The 12,237-nt window shown below is 38.6% G+C and overlaps 1 long non-coding RNA gene across 1 annotated transcript; it reads left to right on the forward strand.

Annotated features, from left to right (window-relative positions):
- The first annotated feature begins 8,928 nt into the window (after positions 1-8,928).
- Positions 8,929-12,237, forward strand: LOC129921797 (uncharacterized). The gene is made up of 3 exons (XR_008773777.1): positions 8,929-9,070; positions 10,987-11,926; positions 12,024-12,237. It is a non-coding gene; the product is annotated as an uncharacterized LOC129921797 (long non-coding RNA).

Consider the following 12,237-nt stretch of genomic DNA (forward strand, 5'->3'; position numbering starts at 1 on the left):
CTTTTTAAAAACCTCGCTCACTGTAAGATATTGGTATTATATGTACATTTGCACACTAGCGCGTCAGTGCAACACCGCTTGTGTTTACGTAATAAATGGAGTTCCTAATATGTCTTCCCTCTTAAACACTAGTTTGTTATTTGTGTAACATTAATATTCTACATGGTGTCAGAGTAAAACTTAAAAAGCTGTCCAGACAAAGTTTTTTTTATTAATCTAATAATGGCTTCTTTTTATTCTGAGCAACCAATCTTGAATTGGAATCTAAAAGATCTAGATCTATAGGCCAATTAAAAGTTTTTAAAGGTTTCAACAGCAGGTGAACTATGTTTCAAAAGGACCGTTATCTGGTGCCGATAGTAAACAAAAAGCCGGATGGCTGGGAATGTGGATAGGTCAACAAGGCCGTGAAGTTTACAAAACTCTAAATATTACCGAGAGTGAAGATGGAGAACCGCAATTACTATTAAAGAAAATAGAAGACTACATAAGGCCAAGACAAAATAAAAGAGTGTCTAGATTTAGAGCACAGCAGAGCAAGCAGGTGGAAGGAGAAAGTTTTGACAACTTTGTTAAAGACCTAAAGCTTCTCATTATGGACTGTGAGTATGACAATCCAGACGATATGCTCATTGATTTGATCATTAGTGGAGTCATACACGAAAAGGTACAATTAAAGACTACTTGATCAGGGACAGAAGTTGACCCTTAGCAAGACTATAGAAATTGGACAATATGAGATGTCGCAAAGCCAAGTGAAAATGTTTAGGGGCCAAGAAGTTCTAGCAAATCAAGAGACAGTCACACAATGTACTCAATCGGAAGTCTTAATGTTAAAGACAACTCAGATCAATTATGTAATAAATGCGGTGAGTCCCACGAAAAAGCAAAATGTCCAGCACTAGGAACAACATGCAATTTCTGCAAAAAAAGAAAAACCACTGGTTTCAAATGTGCAGAAAAAGACAACGTTAATCTGGTAGAAAGTGACAGCCACAGTGATGAAAATATTATACCTGTTAGCACTGCTAGTAGCCAGTATAAAAAGGGTAATATTGAGAACATCAATGTCGTTGAAGACAAGTAGACTGTAAAACTAGTCGTGCATGGCAAGACATTAATTTTTCGTATCGACACTGGTGCAAGATGTAACATTCTTGTCAAGTCAGAGTTTGAAAAGCTCAAAGACAAAGTAAAACTTTCTTACTCAGCAGTCACTCAAGTCTTACTCTAATTACGTCATTAACACTTTGGGAGCAGTGGTGCTACCTTTGAAGAATTAATACACAAGAAAGTGAAAGCAAGTTTTGAGGTTGTAGACCTTGATCAAAAGAACATTTTGAGTGGTGACACAGCAGAATGCTTAGGACTACTACAAGGAACTGATACTCAGACAAATTTACACATATGATCTTTGTTACTCTGTAAGTGATTCGAAAAACAGTGAAATTCAAGACTGTACAAGCGAGAAGTAATTATGACTGGTTGGCCAGACACAAGAAGCGAGACTCCAATGGAAGTCAGGCCATATGTTTTGGCCAGACACAAGAAGCGAGACTCCACTTGAAGTCAGGCCATATGTTTTGGCCAGACACAAGAAGCGAGACTCCACTTGAAGTCAAGCCATATGTTTTGGCCAGACACAAGAAGCGAGACTCCAATGGAAGTCAGGCCATATGTTTTGGCCAGAAACAAGAAGCGAGACTCCAATGGAAGTCAGGCCATATGTTTTGGCCAGACACAAGAAGCGAGACTCCACTTGAAGTCAGGCCATATGTTTTGGCCAGACACAAGAAGCGAGACTCCACTTGAAGTCAGGCCATATGTTTTGGCCAGACACAAGAAGCGAGACTCCACTTGAAGTCAGGCCATATGTTTTGGCCAGACACAAGAAGCGAGACTCCACTTGAAGTCAAGCCATATGTTTTGGCCAGACACAAGAAGCGAGACTCCAATGGAAGTCAGGCCATATGTTTTGGCCAGACACAAGAAGCGAGACTCCACTTGAAGTCAGGCCATATGTTTTGGCCAGACACAAGAAGCGAGACTCCACTTGAAGTCAGGCCATATGTTTTGGCCAGACACAAGAAGCGAGACTCCACTTGAAGTCAAGCCATATGTTTTGGCCAGACACAAGAAGCGAGACTCCAATGGAAGTCAGGCCATATGTTTTGGCCAGACACAAGAAGCGAGACTCCAATGGAAGTCAGGCCATATGTTTTGGCCAGACACAAGAAGCGAGACTCCACTTGAAGTCAGGCCATATGTTTTGGCCAGGCAGACGTTGAAGTGACAGGTAGGGAGTGTAGCAGGCGTGCTGAACATCAGAATCAAAATGTGTCAGAACCGCTAATGCCTACCAAGACATCAGACCTTCCATACAGCATGGTTGGGTGTGATCTGTTTAACTTTGAGGGGAAAGGGTACGTTCTTCTAGTTGACTACTTCTCAAAGTTTATTGATGTCAAAGAAGTGTCACAGGAAACTACATCAGATATCATCGATGCAATGAAGAGTATATTTGCATGCCATGGAATACCTAGAAGAACCAAGACGTCTGTGTTTAGTCAGGGATGGATGAGGTAATTGGAGGCCCTAGGCAAGTGAATTAGGTGCCCCCACCCAAATAAAATAGAAAAAGACAACAAAAAAAAAAACGCAAGGAATTAACACCTTACTGTATCTATATCTAAATCAACAAATAAAATAAATTCATATAGCGCGATTTCCGTAGCGTTTCGTTTGACTGTATAACCTCTTGAATCATAGTAAAGACTTCGAGTTAGGCTAATGGACGAGTTTTAGAGTTCTGCTATGTTGAGACTTGTGCAAAGTTTTAACTTGATCCGAGAAAGAGAAGTGGGAGAAATAACATGTAGGCTCAAAGATTTGAACCATGCAAACAGGCGGAATGAGTTAATCTAAGCTTGGTAATTAAAAAAACGGGAAACATTCCCAGGGGTTCTGAGAGAATCAACAAACATGTCCATTGTGTCAAATCAAATTAGTGGACAAACAATAGAAACAAAAATGTAGAGTTTGAGACCCTCTGATCGTTTCTCGTTTGCGTGTCAACGAACAAAGCTTGAAGCCATTCACATCACAATATTCCAACTTTATTTTACAAGTCGAGAGATCAAGTGGGCTTATACACAATTGAGAATTGATCCAGTCATAAAGTTGTCTTCAACTTGACTATAAGTTGCAATAGCTAATGTCAGTATTTGAATTATTGCAGGCTTACGTTCAGACTGCTATAAATAGCAGTTTTATTTCATCTATGATAACACACACAACACCCTATGACAGGGTTTCCCTGCGTATTAAATAGTTATACACCACACAGGGAAGATATAGCCGCACTAATTGGAGAGAGATGCTGACCAAGAAATCTATGGACAGCGAAAAAGCATTGGCGTCTGCTCTGGAAGAAAAGCGTGACAAACGAAAAATGTCTTGGCTCTTCTACCACTGACTACCACCAAAGCTAATGTCACCTTAACATGTGTTACATATGGATGGAAATATCTCTCCGAAGTAGGGCTCTATAGTCACGTGACAAAACATGATCATAGTCATTCTAAGACTGAAGGCCACCATACTCACCTATTGATAGGCCTACTCGCTTGTTGGTTAGTAGCTCCAAAGAGCTAGTGCAACTCCACAGATGTAGGCGTATTAAATACTTACTCTAGAAATTGAAATAAACACAAACATGCTTGTTTTAAAATAAAACTATAACTTTTATTTATAAATTTCAACTTGAAAGTAGTTATTTGTATCATGACAAATGGAATGATAATTTAAACAAGAAACAACTCACTAAAAATACACAGATCTTTTCTGTCTCATGTCTCTTGCTTGTAGTTCTACTTCCTCTCTTCAACTTTCACACCATCATTCATTAACCGTACTTGAATTACGACAGACTACCTCGTGGGTTCATCAGAAACTCTCAGGCCCACACAACCAAATCTAAACACTCCATAACATCAATAATATCACAAGTAATATCACATTTCTTTTGTTCGTGCAATTTTTCACAATATTATTAAAAATTAATGTGTTGAGAAAATGCAAAAAATACTTTAAAAAAAATACAAAGCTTATATTAAGCATAGTTGTATCAATGAGTTTGGATCAGCCATGTATTAAATTTGTAATAGATCTAGACTAACAATAATAAATCTGTAAATAAATATTTGTACCAATTGTTTTTTGTTTAGCGCAATTTCATACGCTATGATCCTATTACTTGTCTGGATCAGTTGGAAAATAGGTTGGGGAGAACTAAGGGGTTATCTGTGTGAATGTTTCCGTGATCGCTTATTAAATGCATTTAAAAAAAAAAAGTTGAACGACCTGGATTTGAACTTGAAGGCTAAAGCCTCCTCAAGTCAGTGCACTAATCATTGTACCAGAGAATTAGTTATGAAATTAGAAGATTTTATAGTTACCTAGTGTTAGTTTCAAACTTTAAAGCGAAGTATAAAGGGGACTAATTTAACTTATACCACCACATCTGTCAGGTACAATTTCTTTCCCTTGTTCGATACCAATCAAAATAATTGATTACCAATTGTTAGTTAACTAATTGGTTATTTTTATTTTATTGATTCTTGTTTTGTGCAAAAGTTCAGCTTGATTAAGAGATTGGGTGTGGGCGAGATAACGTTAACAAACTTTGTACCAGACAGACAGAGTTGGTATAAGCGTTGTAAGACTTCTGTAGTTGCACGCCATAGAGCTACCACACGCACGGCAATGTGATGCAGTGACGTAAGCATCAGTCTACAGATAGAGACACTAGCGATCCAGAGCTTTGGAGGGGTGGGGGGCGATTTTCTTTCCAAACCTTAACCCTAACGGCCAGTAACTCCTAACACTATGCATAAAAGCGCATACAGCATATATTGTTATTACTTTTCTTGTTTTTTTTTTTAACGTTTATTATTGATTTATAAGCAGTTGAAAGTTAGGCAATCCATCACTGACTACCGGCACCTATTTTTTTTTTTACAAAAAGCACTTTATATATTTTAGTGCATACTTCACTTTCAGAAACGCATTCTTATGACATCTACAGCTCATTATTCATCCTATTAAAAAGGCAGGTCAAATTAAGTAACATAAAGTAACGTGGGCGAATGCCGATCCTGATGACAATAAGACTAAGACTGCTTTATTGATCCTTATGGGAATTTATTGTGATTACAAGGACTCTTTTCTCATATACAGACAACACAACATAAAGAGTTCATTCAGCGACTACACACAGGCAACTTGGTACTTTTCATGTTTCCTGATGAACGAGTGGCTTTGATATAGTCTGACCGAGTGAGGTACGAACGAGTTTTTGTACCGCTCTGTTCTTGTTTTGATTGACAGCAGTCGCCCCTTCGCGACGACCTGACGTAGTTCTGATGGAGCGGGTGGCCGTTGTCTTCCAAGATTTTTTCGATTTTTCTTGGACACTTTTGTTCCAAAAAATTCCTTTAAATGTGGTAATGTTGTGAGTGTAATTTTTGATGCCCTTTTAATGATTTTTCTAGAAGGAGCAATAGTTTAGATGAAGCGTTGCCTTGCCAACAAGTTATTCCGTACGTTAGCAGATTTTATATAGTCGCGACGTAAAATGTCTCAAGGATCTTCTTGTTTAGTTTAAAGTTATTGAGTTTGTATAGAAAAAAAAGTCACTGGGCTTTTCTCCACGATAGCTTGTTATCAATGATAACGCCTTTAGATGCCTTCACTTGTTCTATAGATGTAGTGTTTATTTAGATGCCTTCACTTGTTCTATAGATGTAGTGTTTATTTAGATGCCTTCACTTGTTCTATTGATGTAGTGTTTATTTCTATGCCTTCACTTGTTCTATAGATGTTGTGTTTATTTCTATGCCTTCACTTGTTCTATTGATGTAGTGTTTATTTCTATGCCTTCACTTGTTCTATTGATGTAGTGTTTATTTATATGCCTTCACTTGTTCTATTGATGTAGTGTTTATTTCTATGCCTTCACTTGTTCTATTGATGTAGTGTTTATTTCTATGCCTTCACTTGTTCTATAGATGTAGTGTTTATTTATATGCCTTCACTTGTTCTATAGATGTTGTGTTTATTTATATGCCTTCACTTGTTCTATTGATGTAGTGTTTATTTCTATGCCTTCACTTGTTCTATAGATGTAGTGTTTATTTCTATGCCTTTACTTGTTCTATTGATGTAGTGTTTATTTCTATGCCTTCACTTGTTCTATTGATGTAGTGTTTATTTCTATGCCTTCACTTGTTCTATTGATGTAGTGTTTATTTCTATGCCTTCACTTGTTCTATTGATGTAGTGTTTATTTCTATGCCTTCACTTGTTCTATTGATGTAGTGTTTATTTCTATGCCTTCACTTGTTCTATTGATGTAGTGTTTATTTCTATGCCTTCACTTGTTCTATTGATGTAGTGTTTATTTCTATGCCTTCACTTGTTCTATTGATGTAGTGTTTATTTCTATGCCTTCACTTGTTCTATAGATGTAGTGTTTATTTCTATGCCTTCACTTGTTCTATAGATGTAGTGTTTATTTGCAGTTCGTGTATCGTTTGTTTGTATCGAGACACAAGTAAATTAAGTATATCTTTATTAGGTGTGTTTATCGTAATATTATCTTGTAGTCGGCTTGTTTTGGTCAGCATAAGACATCAACAAAAAGATGTTTAAACGCTCTAAAAATATCTAATTTTTAAGAACCATTTGAATAATGTTTTACTTGAAAAATATTCTAATATGAATTTATAGGCCCTTACTACATTGCAAATACAACCGATTTGTTCCTTGAAAAGATAAGATACCCCACAGATTTAGATTAAGGCTTTGAGGAAAAAGCCAAAAAAAAAAAAAAAAAAAATTCGAAAAATAATAATTTAAAAAAAGCTTATTTGTAAGTGATACATTTTGTTCAATAGGCGTGTTTGTAACTTTGTTTTGTTACAGAAGTATAACTCAAAGCTCTAAACAAATAATTTCGGAAGTGGGAGAAGAAATTAAGCGGAACAATTAGATTCTACTCTTATCTTATCTTATATAACACAGACGTTACTTCAAAAAAGAAGATGATTACGTCCTACGCGTCATGCATTTAGTCATGCATATTAACCAATGACTTAAATTTGCATTTGTAGGATTCAGGCATAAATTGTTAGTTATAGTCCCAAATTTATTTAACTAGAAAAATATCCGATTGAGTAAAGGTTGGAAAAAAGCGACTAGGAAAATAATATTTGGGTTCAGACAGAGAGAGACTCAGAGACAGAGAGAGAGAGAGATAGAGAGACAGAAAGAGAGAGACAGAGCGAGAGAGAGACAGAAAGAGAGAGACAGAGCGAGAGAGAGACAGAGAGAGAGAGAGACAGAGAGACTGAGAGAGAGAGAGAGAGAGGGCGAACCCACCTGCACTTCGTTTCATCTCAAGGTCAAGTCAGGTAATTAACTGAGCCATCTCCATCTGTCGTTCACGTGATGCAATAGGTGGTTCTTACAAAAAAGTCAACGTAAGACCCCAATGGCCGGCGGTTAACGAGCGTGTCATGTGGCCAGCACAACCTTAACTCTAACCCCAACCACCTTACTTTCCCCAAAGCAAAGTCAGGTACCCGAATTGAGGAATCAAAGCTTCACTGAAATTCGAATCCGAGGCCTCTCGCTTCGGAAGCCAAGCGCTTTACCACTTAGCCACCACAGCGCCATCAGCCACCCACGGTCCCATCAGCCACCAATGTCTCACCAGCCACCACGGCGCCATCAGACAACACCGTCCATCAGCCACCACGATCCCGTCAGCCACCACGGCGCCATCAGCCACTACGGCGTTATCAGCCACCACTGTCCCATCAGCCACTACGGTCCCAACACGGCTTCATCAGCCACTACGGTCCCAACACGGCTTCATCAGCCACTACGGTCCCAACACGGCTTCATCAGCCACTACGGCGTCATCAGCCACCACGGTCCTGTCGGTGCGTAGATTATGGCATTCTAGCACCAATGTGTATTAAGTGCACTATTTTTGAACGCACTTTCTTTTTGTTGCCTTGCTTGTAAGTTAATGGAGTGTTTTTGTTCTGCTGGTGTAACGTTTGTTGAGATTTTTCTGTGTTCCCCTGTTTAGGGTGAGTATCTAAGGCACAACTGCGTTTCGCAGTTGTTTCGATGCCATAGTGATAGTCTACTAGACCTTTCTAGTTTGTCTTTACTTTGTCTTTACAGGGAGTTAGCTTGGGATTGGAAGTCTACGCTGGTGACTAAAGACAGCAGTGTCAGAGTGTGTTGTGTTTTCGAACATTAATGTGTACGTTGTGGGACAGCAAGGGGTAGAATTATTATTTAATTAATAAATTCACAGTCTTAAAATGTTCAATGTCATTACTCCATTAGTTTGTCATCATACTTATATTTATATCATTAAATATTTACATTGTTACCAGTGAGTCATTTATTTATTGTAAGCACGAAGGTGCCTGGTTAAATGTCAGGGGCCCGGGCAAACGAGCTAAGGCCTTAACATAACCCTGACAGTTGGGGGCTCGAGTCCGGCTGTGACTACCAGTCACAGAACTATAATTTCAATCATTATATAAGTTTTAGTTACTTGATTATGTAGCAGCAGTGTCTACAATCTAATAATTGTTTACATAGTATTGCATCACAATCTACTGTACTAATATTGAATTGTGTACCATTGGCAACGATGTATATCGAAAGTAGCAGATAAATACAATAAATACATCCTTTGTGATATAAGTGATATAACACTATAACTATACTGTACTATATACTATATAACTATTGTATTGCAAGATTGAAACACATTTGTATTTTCTTGTTTTCTATATTGTGCTTCACCTTCGAACGAGTGTCTTCTCGCTCCCGGCAACAAGCGAACGTGAGTGTAAAGTGGCTGTTGGTAACTACTGAAGTCTGAGGCTACTAGTATTGTGTTGGATTGTCCTGTGGCAACTATATTTCGACGCTGTGGCCTGAGTGAGGCACTTTCCTCCGACGTGGGATACTGCACAGATAGGTTTCTTTCTTTGCCATTTAACCGCAGGCTCTAGGCTTTAGTTGATCTCTTGTACAATTAGTAGAATTTTTTTGGTTCCCATATTGTATATAATTTAAATATAATACAGCCAAGTAGTGTACATTGTATTTACCATGGAAACTAGGTTGACAATTACTGCCCAGTTTATAAGTGATGGTCGTTCTCTGGGATACGAAGGTGAAAGGTTAGAGAGGTATGTGGCTGAGCAGAAAGAAGATTATGAAAAAGCCAAGAAAGAGGATTTTGAACGAGAAAAGGCTAGATTTGAGAGAGAGGAAAGATTGAAGGCAGAGGAGAAGGCCAGATTTGAACGTGAGGAGAAGGCCAAGCGTGAGGAACACGAGAGGTGGAAAGAAAGAGATGCCAGGGAGGAACTCAAGAGGAAAGAGGAGATGGAACTAGAAAGAATGAAGGAAAAGTCAGCAACAGCGGCTGGGACGGCAACACAGGCAGAGGTGCGGCCTAGAAATGTTTTAGATAAACTTGACAAGAGCTTCCAGGGAATGAAGGAAGACGATGACCTGATGGCATATTTAACACACTTTGAGGCCGTCGCAACAAGATGCAAGATCGATAGAAAGGAATGGTCATTGCTCCTGTCCTATAAACTAACTACCTTTCTAAGAAACTGTATGCTGCGTGACAGTCTGTTTTTGAATGAAAATTATGAGGAAGTGAGGACCGTATTACTCCGACATGCGGATATAAACGCGGAAACCTGCCGCAAGAGGTTCCACCGGGTAAAACCACGACAGAATGATTTTAGGGGTTTTGTCACAGAGCTGCGAAATGCGTTGGACAATTGGTTGAAAATGGCTGAAGTAGGCAAGACTGTGGAAGAAGTGAAAGAGTTGCTGGTGAAAGATAGAATACTTGAGAATGTGTCCGGTGATGTGTACAAGCAACTTATAATAAGTAAGAAAGGCACCGTTGATGATATGATTGATGTTATTGAAGGTTTTAAGGTTGCTAGTGCGGGCGTGTCGCTTGCTAAGGAAGACAAAGTGTATGTTGCGGCAGCGTGTAGTGAGCCTGTGATGAATCGGAGTCCTGGGGGCAAAAGGATGGAGATCGCTTGCTTCAGTTGTGGGGATAGGGTTCCAAACACTTACCCGATTAATTCAACTGATAGGGAAGACGATTGTAATACTGTGGTCAGAGCACATGAGCAGAGGCCAAGTGATAGATGACTAGAGGGCCGTCGCGAGTCCAAGAGTCGTCGTGACTATAAGCTGATTCCGGATCGTTACACAGTGACAGTTAGAAATTTACCATATAATGTTAACTGGCAGAAGTTAAAGGATAGGTTTAGAGATGTTGGTTTGGTGGGATTTGTGGAGGTTTTGATGGCGAATGGGAAGTCAATGGGTGTAGGTCATGTTAGGTTCAGGAATCTGGCAGACGTTGCGAGAGCAGTTAAATATTTGGACAAGTCAAAATTTGGAGGTAGGAATATTGTGGTTGTTCCTCATCGTATAAGCACGCGGGGATAACGTGATGATAACTAGGGTACTCTGGTAAATCCATATTGGGTTGTTTAAATATCGAGACCTATGGATGAATGGTGTTGGTATATTTAGATGTTGATGTAATCAATATTCTAGACGAAATTTTTTTTTCCATTCCACTTATATCTTTATATATACTTAAAGTAAGTTGAGTATATACTTTGTTATTTAAAGTATCGGAACCATATCTGTTAGTTATGGGAGTAAAAGTTTATTGGTAGATACGTGGATTTAGTTTTTCCTTTTAAGGCATTCTTACGTCGTTTAAAATCCACGAGAGTAGACTGGAGCTGTGAGTGTGCGAAGGCATTGAAGAGAGTGCAGGCCTGTCTGTGTAAGTATCCTATTCTTCGATTGCATGATTTTTCTCTACCGTTTTATCTCCAGACTGATGCCTCAGACAAAGGGATCTCTGGCATTCTTAGCCAGTGTGTGAATGGTATGTTGCATCCTATAAAATTTGTGAGCCGTAAGTTGTTGCCTCGGGAGCAGAAGTATTCTATCATTGAACGGGAAGGATTGGCCATTGTATATGCAATAAAAACAATTGGACAGGTATCTGGCCGGAAAAAAATTTCATCTCCAGACTGACCACAAGGCTTTATCTTACCTTGGAAGCACTAACTTTACCAATGCACGTATTACAAGATGGGCGCTGATGTTGCAGGATTATTCCTTTGATGTTGTTCATGTCAAAGGGGAGGACAATCTGCTTGCTGATCTGTGTTCAAGATTGCTATAGACTTTCAAATACGCAGCTACATGAGCTTCATACTTATGTATTGTTTTTATACATGTCTTATGCATTTTATGGTTCCAATGTATACATTGTTGTTTGAAAATGTTTGCACTTTATGTTAGATGATATTATGTTGCATTTAGTATTATTGACATTAATTTGCTGATTATGCATTTTAAATTTGATTGTTTGGTAGATTGTGATTTTGTGAATGGTTCATAGTGTAATGTGGATACTTTGGTAAAAAGTGTTATTGGTAATTTTTCTTCTAAGTTGTTATGTTTGGAAGAGTGATGTTAATGCGGATGAATTTTCCTAGATGGATGTGCTTACCTTGTAGCTGCAATGATATCTTCTTACTTTTCTTTCAGTTTGAGGTACGGAAACTGGTCCATACTTTGTAAGAACCAGTTTGGGGGGAGAGGGGGAATGTCGGTGCGTAGATTATGGCATTCTAGCACCAATGTGTATTAAGTGCACTATTTTTGAACGCACTTTCTTTTTGTTGCCTTGCTTGTAAGTTAATGGAGTGTTTTTGTTCTGCTGGTGTAACGTTTGTTGAGATTTTTCTGTGTTCCCCTGTTTAGGGTGAGTATCTAAGGCACAACTGCGTTTCGCAGTTGTTTCGATGCCATAGTGATAGTCTACTAGACCTTTCTAGTTTGTCTTTACTTTGTCTTTACAGGGAGTTAGCTTGGGATTGGAAGTCTACGCTGGTGACTAAAGACAGCAGTGTCAGAGTGTGTTGTGTTTTCGAACATTAATGTGTACGTTGTGGGACAGCAAGGGGTAGAATTATTATTTAATTAATAAATTCACAGTCTTAAAATGTTCAATGTCATTACTCCATTAGTTTGTCATCATACTTATATTTATATCATTAAATATTTACATTGTTA

Source organism: Biomphalaria glabrata, chromosome 11, assembly GCF_947242115.1.
Source record: "Biomphalaria glabrata chromosome 11, xgBioGlab47.1, whole genome shotgun sequence".
In the NCBI taxonomy this organism is placed as follows: Eukaryota; Metazoa; Mollusca; class Gastropoda; family Planorbidae; genus Biomphalaria; species Biomphalaria glabrata.